At 45.9% G+C, this 10,774-nt stretch overlaps 1 pseudogene across 1 annotated transcript; it reads left to right on the top strand.

The window, feature by feature from the left end:
• Positions 1 to 8,759: 8,759 nt before the first annotated feature.
• LOC137466066 (cytochrome c oxidase subunit 3-like) lies at positions 8,760 to 10,264 on the top strand (annotated as a pseudogene). Its single transcript, XR_010994977.1, has one exon. The product of XR_010994977.1 is annotated as a cytochrome c oxidase subunit 3-like (transcript).
• Positions 10,265 to 10,774: the final 510 nt, after the last annotated feature.

Genomic DNA, 10,774 nt, shown 5'->3' on the forward strand with positions numbered 1-10,774 from the left:
ACAAAGATATCGGAACCCTTTACCTAATTTTTGCCGCCTGAGCCGGAATAGTGGGCACTGCCCTAAGTCTACTCATTCGAGCAGAACTAGGCCAGCCCGGATCCCTCCTAGGAGATGACCAAGTCTGCAACGTTGTAGTCACAGCCCATGCTTTCGTAATAATCTTCTTCATAGTTATACCAATTATGATCGGAGGATTTGGAAACTGACTGGTCCCTCTAATAATCGCAGCTCCAGACATAGCATTCCCTCGAATAAACAACATAAGCTTTTGGCTACTCCCCCCATCTTTCCTCCTACTCCTAGCATCTTCAACTGTCGAAGCCGGAGCAGGAACGGGCTGAACAGTTTACCCACCACTAGCAGGCAATCTAACGCATGCTGGAGCATCAGTAGACCTAGCTATCTTCTCACTACACCTCGCAGGTATCTCATCAATCCTAGGTGCAATTAACTTCATCACAACAGCAATCAACATAAAACCTCCTGCACTGTCACAATACCAAACCCCCCTGTTCGTCTGATCAGTCCTAATTACAGCAGTACTCTTACTCCTATCTCTCCCCGTACTAGCCGCTGGCATCACAATGCTCCTCACAGACCGCAACCTCAATACCACATTCTTCGACCCAGCCGGAGGAGGAGATCCAGTACTGTATCAACACCTCTTCTGATTCTTCGGCCACCCGGAAGTCTACATCCTCATCCTACCAGGCTTCGGTATCATTTCCCATGTCGTAACTTACTGCTCAGGAAAAAAAGAACCATTCGGATATATAGGAATAGTATCAGCCATGCTATCCATTGGCTTCCTAGGCTTTATCGTTTAAGCCCACCACATATTCACAGTAGGAATAGACGTAGACACCCGAGCATACTTCACATCAGCTACCATAATCATTGCCATCCCAACTGGAATTAAAGTATTCAGCTGATTAGCAACACTACATGGAGGAACAATCAAATGAGACCCACCTATGCCATGAGCCCTAGGATTCATCTTCCTGTTTACCATTGGAGGACTAACAGGAATCGTACTGGCTAACTCCTCACTAGATATCGCCCTGCAGGACACCTATGACGTAGTAGCCCACTTCCACTACGTCCTATCAATAGGAGCAGTATTCGCAATCATAGCAGGATTTACACACTGATTCCCCCTATTCACCGGATACACACTCCACTCAACATGAGCTAAAACACATTTCGGAGTGATATTCGTAGGAGTTAATCTAACCTTCTTCCCCCAACACTTCCTAGGCCTAGCCGGTATACCACGACGGTACTCAGACTACCCAGACGCCTACACACTATGAAACACCATTTCCTCAGTAGGATCACTCATCTCACTAACAGCCGTAATCATACTACTGTTCATCATCTGAGAAGCCCTCGCATCAAAACGTAAAGCCACGCAACCAGAGCTAACAAGCACCAATGTCGAATGAATTGATGGATGCCCACCACCATTTCACACCTTCGAAGAACCAGCTTTCGTCCAAGTACAAGAAAGGAAGGAGTTGAACCCCCATATGTTGGTTTCAAGCCAACCGCATAAACCACTTATGCTTCTTTCTCCTAAAGAGATGCTAGTAAAACCATTACATAGCCTTGTCAAGGCTAAATTACTGGTGAAAACCCAGTGCATCTCCACACCCAAACATGGCCAATCACTCACAACTTAACTTCCAAGACGCTTCCTCCCCTATCATAGAAGAACTAATAGGATTCCACGACCACGCTCTAATGGTTGCCCTAGCAATCTGCAGCCTAGTCCTCTACCTAATAACCTTCACACTTACAGAAAAGCTATCATCCAACACAACCAATGCTCAAGCAATCGAACTTGTCTGAACAATTCTCCCAGCCATAGTCCTAGTGGCACTAGCACTACCATCCCTACGAATCCTTTATATAATAGACGAAATTAATGAACCAGACCTAACCTTAAAAGCTATTGGTCACCAATGATATTGATCGTACGAGTACACCGACCTAAAAAATATCACATTCGACTCCTACACGATCCCCACAACGGACCTCCCCCTAGGCCACTTCCGACTACTAGAAGTAGACCATCGTGTTGTAATCCCCATAAGCTCTACCATCCGGGTCATCGTCACCGCTGACGACGTACTTCACTCATGAGCAGTCCCCAGCCTAGGCGTGAAAACCGATGCAATCCCAGGTCGCCTCAACCAAACCTCCCTATTCGCCTCCCGACCCGGAGTGTTCTACGGACAGTGCTCAGAGATCTGCGGGGCTAATCACAGCTTCATACCCATTGTAGTAGAATCGACCCCACTAGCCAACTTCGAGAGCTGATCCTCATCAATTTCATCCTAAATACCCCAATCATTAAGAAGCTATGAACTAGCATTAGCCTTTTCAGCTAAAGAAAGAGGACCGTCTCCTCCTTAATGATATGCCCCAACTAAACCCAGGCCCCTGATTTTTTATTATGCTCATCTCATGGTTCACATTCTCCATGATTATTCAACCTAAAATCTTAACCTTTGTCTCACCAAACCCTCCCACTAACAAAGTTCCAACCCCCCCAAGCACCACCCCCTGAATCTGACCATTATTAACAAACCACCAATATACGACTAATTAAACAAGCAGAGTATTAAACATATTGTTAACCCGACAGAGGAGCGTCCATTAAGAAAGATTAAAACCTGTAAAAGGATCTAGGCAAACCGTCAAGGCCCGACTGTTTACCAAAAACATAGCCTTCAGCAAACCAACAAACAAGTATTGAAGGTGATGCCTGCCCGGTGACTCACGTTCAACGGCCGCGGTATACTGACCGTGCAAAGGTAGCGCAATCAATTGTCCCGTACATCGAGACTTGTATGAATGGCTAAACGAGGTCTTAACTGTCTCTTACAGGCAATCGGTGAAATTGATCTCCCTGTACAAAAGCAGGGATAATAACATAAGACGAGAAGACCCTGTGGAACTTTAAAACCAGCAACCACCTTAACACACATACCCGCCCACCGGCTTCACTAACTTATAAGAGATTGGTTCGCGTTTTTCGGTTGGGGCGACCTTGGAGCAAAACAAAACCTCCAAAAACTAGACCACACCTCCAGACCAAGAGCAACCCCTCAACGTGCTAACAGCAACCAGACCCAATACAATTGATCAATGGACCAAGCTACCCCAGGGATAACAGCGCAATCTCCTCCGAGAGTCCGTATCGACGAGGAGGTTTAGGACCTCGATGTTGGATCAGGACATCCTAGCGGTGCAGCAGCTGCTAAGGGTTCGTTTGTTCAACGATTAACAGTCCTACGTGATCTGAGTTCAGACCGGAGTAATCCAGGTCGGTTTCCATCTATGATGAACTCTTCCCAGTACGAAAGGATAGGAAAAGTGAGGCCAATACTACAAGCAAGCCTTCGCCCTAAGTAATAAAACCAACTTAATTACGAAAAGCTATCACAACCAACCACGTCCAAGAAAAGGACCAGCTAGCGTGGCAGAGCTCGGAAAATGCAAAAGGCTTAAGTCCTTTAACGCAGAGGTTCAAATCCTCTCCCTAGCTAAACAAACCACCCAATGACTAATCACCCAATACTTATTAACCTCATTATAGCCCTATCCTACGCCCTACCTATTCTAATTGCAGTAGCTTTCCTGACTCTAGTAGAGCGCAAAATCTTAAGCTACATACAAGGCCGAAAAGGACCAAATGTTGTCGGACCATTTGGACTTCTACAGCCTTTGGCAGATGGAATCAAACTGTTCATTAAAGAACCCATCCGACCCTCAACCTCTTCTCCAATTCTATTTGTCATAACCCCTGTCCTAGCCCTTCTTCTTGCAATCTCTATCTGAACCCCACTTCCCCTACCATTCTCTCTAGCAGACCTAAACCTAGGCGTACTGTTCCTGCTAGCCATGTCAAGCCTAGCAGTATACTCCATCCTATGATCAGGATGGGCCTCCAACTCAAAATATGCCTTAATTGGAGCACTACGAGCGGCCGCCCAAACAATTTCCTACCAGGTAACCCTCGCAATCATCCTGCTATCTGTCGTCCTTGTCAGTGGGAACTTCTCCCTAAGCACCCTAGCAGTAACCCAAGAATCCATTCACCTCATCTTCCCTTGCTGACCACTAGCCATAATATGATACATTTCCACGCTAGCCGAGACGAATCGAGCCCCTTTCGACTTAACAGAGGGAGAATCAGAACTAGTCTCTGGCTTTAACGTAGAACACTCAGCAGGACCATTCGCCCTATTCTTTCTTGCCGAATACGCTAACATCATACTAATAAACACACTAACCGCCATCCTATTCTTCAATCCAAGCCTACTTAATCCACCCCAAGAATTATATCCAGTACTACTAGCCACAAAGGCACTGCTACTATCAGCAGGATTCTTGCGAATTCGTGCCTCATACCCTCGATTCCGATATGACCAACTGATGCACCTATGATGAAAAAACTTCCTCCCGCTTACACTAGCCCTATGTTTATGACACGCCAGCCTACTAATCTGCTACGCAGGCCTACCCCCCTGCCTGTAATTCCAGGAAATGTGCCTGAGTACTAAGGGTCACTATGATAAAGTGAACACAGAGGTGCACTAACCCTCTCATTTCCTAACAATTAGAAAAGCAGGAATTGAACCTGCACTAGAGAGATCAAAACTCCCTATACTTCCCTTCTATTATTTCCTAGTAGGGTCAGCTAAACAAGCTATCGGGCCCATACCCCGAAAATGATGGTCCAACCCCTTCCCCTGCTAATGAACCCCCAAGCGAAACTAGTTTTTACCTTAAGCCTAATACTAGGAACTACCATCACAATTTCAAGCAACCACTGACTAACAGCTTGAACCGGCCTTGAAATCAACACACTTGCTATTCTGCCCTTAATCTCAAAATCTCACCACCCACGAGCCATTGAAGCTGCAACTAAATATTTCCTAGTCCAGGCAACTGCCTCAGCCCTGGTACTATTCTCCAGCATAACCAACGCATGAGCCACCGGACAGTGAGACATCACCCAACTAACCCACCCAGCATCCTGCTTAATTCTAACCTCAGCAATTGCAATAAAACTGGGACTAGTGCCCTTCCCTTTCTGATTCCCAGAAGTCCTTCAAGGGTCACCCCTTACCACCGGATTACTCCTATCAACGTTCATAAAACTCCCACCCATTGCACTGCTCTTTATGACCTCCCCCTCATTAAACCCCATAATCCTAACTGCCATAGCCATCCTTTCAGTAGCCCTAGGAGGATGAATAGGACTCAACCAAACACAAATCCGAAAAATCCTAGCCTTCTCCTCTATCTCCCACCTAGGATGAATAACTGTCATTATTGCCTACAACCCTAAACTCACTCTACTAAATTTCTACTTATATTCACTAATAACTGCAGCAGTATTCCTAACCCTCAACTCAACCAAAGCACTTAACCTATCCACTCTAATTACTACATGAACAAAAGCCCCATCATTAAACACAATACTGCTACTGACCCTACTCTCCCTAGCAGGCCTACCACCCCTGACCGGATTCCTGCCAAAATGATTCATCATCCAAGAGCTAACTAAAGAGGATATAGCTACAGCAGCTACAATTCTTTCCCTACTCTCACTACTAAACCTATTCTTCTATCTACGACTCGCATACTGTGCCACCATCACACTCCCACCTCACACCACTAACCAAATAAAACAATGACGCACTAGCAAATCAATCAGCCCCCTAGTCGCTATTCTAATCACAACATCCATTGCTATACTACCAATCTCCCCACTAATCCTTTACTCCGTCTAAGAAACTTAGGATTACCCAAACCGAAGGCCTTCAAAGCCTTAAACAAGAGTGAAACCCTCTTAGTTTCTGCTTAAAGTCCGCAGGATTCTACCCTGCATCTTCCAAATGCAACTCAGACACTTTAATTAAGCTAGGACCTTACCTACTTCCTAGACAGATGGGCCTCGATCCCACAACACTGCTGTTAACAGCTATATGCCCTAACCAACAGGCTTCTGCCTAAGACTCCGACGCACAATTAATGCGTATCAATGAGCTTGCAACTCACCATGAACTTCACCACAGAGCCGATAAGAAGAGGAATTGAACCTCTGTGAAAAGGACTACAGCCTAACGCTTATACACTCAGCCATCTTACCTATGACATCCATCAACCGATGATTATTCTCAACCAACCACAAAGATATCGGAACCCTTTACCTAATTTTTGCCGCCTGAGCCGGAATAGTGGGCACTGCCCTAAGTCTACTCATTCGAGCAGAACTAGGCCAGCCCGGATCCCTCCTAGGAGATGACCAAGTCTGCAACGTTGTAGTCACAGCCCATGCTTTCGTAATAATCTTCTTCATAGTTATACCAATTATGATCGGAGGATTTGGAAACTGACTGGTCCCTCTAATAATCGCAGCTCCAGACATAGCATTCCCTCGAATAAACAACATAAGCTTTTGGCTACTCCCCCCATCTTTCCTCCTACTCCTAGCATCTTCAACTGTCGAAGCCGGAGCAGGAACGGGCTGAACAGTTTACCCACCACTAGCAGGCAATCTAACGCATGCTGGAGCATCAGTAGACCTAGCTATCTTCTCACTACACCTCGCAGGTATCTCATCAATCCTAGGTGCAATTAACTTCATCACAACAGCAATCAACATAAAACCTCCTGCACTGTCACAATACCAAACCCCCCTGTTCGTCTGATCAGTCCTAATTACAGCAGTACTCTTACTCCTATCTCTCCCCGTACTAGCCGCTGGCATCACAATGCTCCTCACAGACCGCAACCTCAATACCACATTCTTCGACCCAGCCGGAGGAGGAGATCCAGTACTGTATCAACACCTCTTCTGATTCTTCGGCCACCCGGAAGTCTACATCCTCATCCTACCAGGCTTCGGTATCATTTCCCATGTCGTAACTTACTGCTCAGGAAAAAAAGAACCATTCGGATATATAGGAATAGTATCAGCCATGCTATCCATTGGCTTCCTAGGCTTTATCGTTTAAGCCCACCACATATTCACAGTAGGAATAGACGTAGACACCCGAGCATACTTCACATCAGCTACCATAATCATTGCCATCCCAACTGGAATTAAAGTATTCAGCTGATTAGCAACACTACATGGAGGAACAATCAAATGAGACCCACCTATGCCATGAGCCCTAGGATTCATCTTCCTGTTTACCATTGGAGGACTAACAGGAATCGTACTGGCTAACTCCTCACTAGATATCGCCCTGCAGGACACCTATGACGTAGTAGCCCACTTCCACTACGTCCTATCAATAGGAGCAGTATTCGCAATCATAGCAGGATTTACACACTGATTCCCCCTATTCACCGGATACACACTCCACTCAACATGAGCTAAAACACATTTCGGAGTGATATTCGTAGGAGTTAATCTAACCTTCTTCCCCCAACACTTCCTAGGCCTAGCCGGTATACCACGACGGTACTCAGACTACCCAGACGCCTACACACTATGAAACACCATTTCCTCAGTAGGATCACTCATCTCACTAACAGCCGTAATCATACTACTGTTCATCATCTGAGAAGCCCTCGCATCAAAACGTAAAGCCACGCAACCAGAGCTAACAAGCACCAATGTCGAATGAATTGATGGATGCCCACCACCATTTCACACCTTCGAAGAACCAGCTTTCGTCCAAGTACAAGAAAGGAAGGAGTTGAACCCCCATATGTTGGTCTCAAGCCAACCGCATAAACCACTTATGCTTCTTTCTCCTAAAGAGATGCTAGTAAAACCATTACATAGCCTTGTCAAGGCTAAATTACTGGTGAAAACCCAGTGCATCGCCACACCCAAACATGGCGAATCACTCACAACTTAACTTCCAAGACGCTTCCTCCCCTATCATAGAAGAACTGATAGGATTCCACGACCACGCTCTAATGGTTGCCCTAGCAATCTGCAGCCTAGTCCTCTACCTAATAACCTTCACACTTACAGAAAAGCTATCATCCAACACAACCAATGCTCAAGCAATCGAACTTGTCTGAACAATTCTCCCAGCCATAGTCCTAGTGGCACTAGCACTACCATCCCTACGAATCCTTTATATAATAGACGAAATTAATGAACCAGACCTAACCTTAAAAGCTATTGGTCACCAATGATATTGATCGTACGAGTACACCGACCTAAAAAATATCACATTCGACTCCTACACGATCCCCACAACGGACCTCCCCCTAGGCCACTTCCGACTACTAGAAGTAGACCATCGTGTTGTAATCCCCATAAGCTCTACCATCCGGGTCATCGTCACCGCTGACGACGTACTTCACTCATGAGCAGTCCCCAGCCTAGGCGTGAAAACCGATGCAATCCCAGGTCGCCTCAACCAAACCTCCCTATTCGCCTCCCGACCCGGAGTGTTCTACGGACAGTGCTCAGAGATCTGCGGGGCTAATCACAGCTTCATACCCATTGTAGTAGAATCGACCCCACTAGCCAACTTTGAGAGCTGATCCTCATCAATTTCATCCTAAATACCCCAATCATTAAGAAGCTATGAACTAGCATTAGCCTTTTCAGCTAAAGAAAGAGGACCGTCTCCTCCTTAATGATATGCCCCAACTAAACCCAGGCCCCTGATTTTTTATTATGCTCATCTCATGGTTCACATTCTCCATGATTATTCAACCTAAAATCTTAACCTTTGTCTCACCAAACCCTCCCACTAACAAAGTTCCAACCCCCCCAAGCACCACCCCCTGAATCTGACCATGCACCTAAACTTTTTTGACCAATTCTCAAGCCCATCCCTCCTAGGAATCCCCCTAATTCTTATCTCCCTAACATTCCCTGCCCTGCTATTACCCTCCATAGACAACCGATGAATCACTAAACCGACTCTCAACCCTACAGCTATGATTCGTCAACATAGTGACAAAACAACTAATAACCCCGTTAAACAAAAAAGGGCACAAATGAGCCCTAATCTTAACCTCCCTAATAATCTTCCTCCTACTAATTAACCTACTAGGGCTATTACCCTACACATTCACCCCAACCACTCAACTATCCATAAGCCTGGCACTAGCCTTCCCCCTATGACTTGCCACCCTGCTAACAGGACTACGAAACCAACCCTCCACATCCCTAGCCCACCTCCTGCCAGAAGGAACTCCCACACCACTAATCCCAGCTCTAATTATAATCGAAACAACCAGCCTACTCATTCGACCCCTAGCCCTGGGAGTACGACTAACAGCAAACCTCACAGCAGGCCACCTATTAATTCAACTCATTTCCACAGCCACAATAGCTTTAGCCTCAACAATACCAGCAGCCTCACTCCTAGCCCTACTAGTCCTCTTCTTATTAACTATGCTGGAAATCGCAGTAGCAATAATTCAAGCTTACGTCTTCGTCCTTCTACTAAGCCTCTACCTACAAGAAAACATCTAACCACAATGACCCACCAAGCACACTCTTATCATATAGTAGACCCCAGCCCATGGCCCATTTTAGGAGCAGCCGCTGCCCTCCTAACCGCCTCAGGACTAACAATATGATTTCACTATAACTCCCCTTGACTCCTAGCCCTAGGCTTACTCTCCACTACCCTAGTCATATTCCAATGATGACGAGACATCGTACGAGAAAGCACATTCCAAGGACACCATACCCCAACCGTCCAAAAAAGCCTCCGATATGGCATAGCCTTATTCATCACATCAGAGGCCTTCTTCTTCCTAGGGTTCTTTTGAGCCTTCTTCCACTCAAGCCTACCCCCCACCCCAGAACTAGGAGGACAATGACCGCCAGTTGGAATTAACCCCTAAACCCCATGGATGTTCCACTCCTGAACACCACAATCCTTCTAGCCTCAGGAGTCACCGTCACATGGGCCCACCACAGTATTATAGAAGCCAATCGAAAGCAAGCAATCCACGCCCTACTCCTAACAGTACTCCTAGGACTTTACTTCACAGCCCTCCAAGCCATAGAATACTACGAAGCCCCCTTCTCCATCGCTGACGGAGTCTACGGCTCCACCTTCTTCGTCGCTACCGGATTCCACGGCCTTCATGTAATTATTGGCACCACCTTCCTGCTAGTATGCCTTCTACGTTTAATCAAATACCACTTTACGCCAAACCACCATTTCGGCTTTGAAGCAGCAGCATGATACTGACACTTCGTAGACGTCGTATGACTACTCCTATACATTTCCATCTACTGATGAGGATCTTACTCTTCTAGTATATTAATTACAATCGACTTCCAATCCTTAAAATCTGGTTTAAACCCAGAGAAGAGTAATAAACATAATCCTGTTCATATTCATTACATCTCTAGCCCTAAGCATCCTACTAACTTTACTAAACTTTTGAATTACCCAAACAAATCCAGACCCAGAAAAACTATCCCCATACGAATGCGGATTTGACCCTTTAGGATCTGCCCGACTACCATTCTCAATCCGCTTCTTCCTAGTAGCCATTATATTCCTTCTGTTCGACTTAGAAATCGCCCTACTCCTCCCCCTACCATGAGCAATCCAACTTCAACACCCTACTACCACCCTAACATGAATCACCTCCCTCATCCTACTCTTAACACTAGGACTGGTATACGAATGGATTCAAGGAGGACTAGAATGAGCAGAATAACAGAAAGTTAGTCTAACCAAGACAGTTGATTTCGACTCAACAAATTATAGTTACAACCCTATAACTTTCTCCATGCCCTACCTCCACTTAA

This window comes from Anomalospiza imberbis, unplaced genomic scaffold (assembly GCF_031753505.1).
Source record: "Anomalospiza imberbis isolate Cuckoo-Finch-1a 21T00152 unplaced genomic scaffold, ASM3175350v1 scaffold_132, whole genome shotgun sequence".
In the NCBI taxonomy this organism is placed as follows: Eukaryota; Metazoa; Chordata; class Aves; order Passeriformes; family Viduidae; genus Anomalospiza; species Anomalospiza imberbis.